The sequence below is a fragment of the Sinocyclocheilus grahami genome, unplaced genomic scaffold (genome assembly GCF_001515645.1).
Source record: "Sinocyclocheilus grahami isolate Dianchi unplaced genomic scaffold, SAMN03320097.WGS_v1.1 scaffold1736.1, whole genome shotgun sequence".
Classification (NCBI taxonomy): domain Eukaryota; kingdom Metazoa; phylum Chordata; class Actinopteri; order Cypriniformes; family Cyprinidae; genus Sinocyclocheilus; species Sinocyclocheilus grahami.
In genome coordinates, this window is record NW_015506915.1 from 293,068 (window position 1) to 294,095 (window position 1,028).

Genomic DNA, 1,028 nt, shown 5'->3' on the forward strand with positions numbered 1-1,028 from the left:
GGCAAGAAGTGACGCAGAGCCTGCAAAATCTTCTATGCCTCTGAGAAGCGTTCAGTGAACCGGTCGATGTCAGTGCCAAACAGTTCCTTTAGAGAGACTAGGGAGTCAAGGAAAGCCATTTTCTCAGTGTCCCAGATCTCCATCAAGTTCAGCCACAAGTGGCGCTCCAACACCACCAGGTTGGCCATGGCCTTGCTGATAGCCTGCCCTTGCACCTTGGTAGCGCACAGGGTCAGATCTGTCACCGTGCACAGCTATTTGAATGCACTGGGATCATGGCCAGACTCTAGTCCATATCACAGAGAAGTTTGGCTTGAAAAAATGGAAGTACCGGCTTTGTATGCTCTGCCAATCTGGCCTGGCCAGACGCTGAAAAATCCCTGTTGGCTAGGGCAGATGGCTAGCTAACAGAAAATGTTGACATGCTTTAATGTTCAAAAAACACATTATTTTTCAAATACTGTACATTATTGTAGGTTCTCTATGCCCCCCTCTCTCAAACGCTTCGTTTTCTACAAAGTCCCTCCTTCCGACAAGTGCAGTCTGCTCTGATTGGCCAGCTGACCCAGTGTATTGTGATTGGCCGAACACTGCAAGCACTCGTCGGAAATGTAATGCCCCTTACCATAATCGCAAGCTTCATCTTTCAAAACAAATGTAAAGACAGTAAATAATGTCATTAGTTTTACCATCAGTTCAAGCCCGAAAGGGGAACGGAGTCGCGTGACAGACACAGTGATGAAGCTGGTATGTGTTTGCAGTACACAAGACGGTTAAGACAGCTGACTCCACTGTGATGTGACCCTCCTCTCTCTCTCTCTCTCTCTCTCTCACACACACGCGCGTGCGCACACACACACACACACAATGCACAAAACTCTGCATTTGAACAGTCAATAGCAAATACTTATATTTACTTTAATAACAAAACAGTAGCTGATTCAGAAGCGCCAGATTTTTATAGCAAAGTCAGAATTACCTCTTCTCTTAGGTTCACGAAACGGTCATCCATAAAATGCATTGCTGTT

The 1,028-nt window shown here is 45.9% G+C and overlaps 1 protein-coding gene across 1 annotated transcript in view; it reads left to right on the forward strand.

Moving 5' to 3' along the window:
- The window catches only part of LOC107572330 (E3 ubiquitin/ISG15 ligase TRIM25-like), a 14,869-nt gene that overhangs the window by 12,475 nt on the left and 1,366 nt on the right, over positions 1 to 1,028 (forward strand). The window lies entirely within an intron of this gene.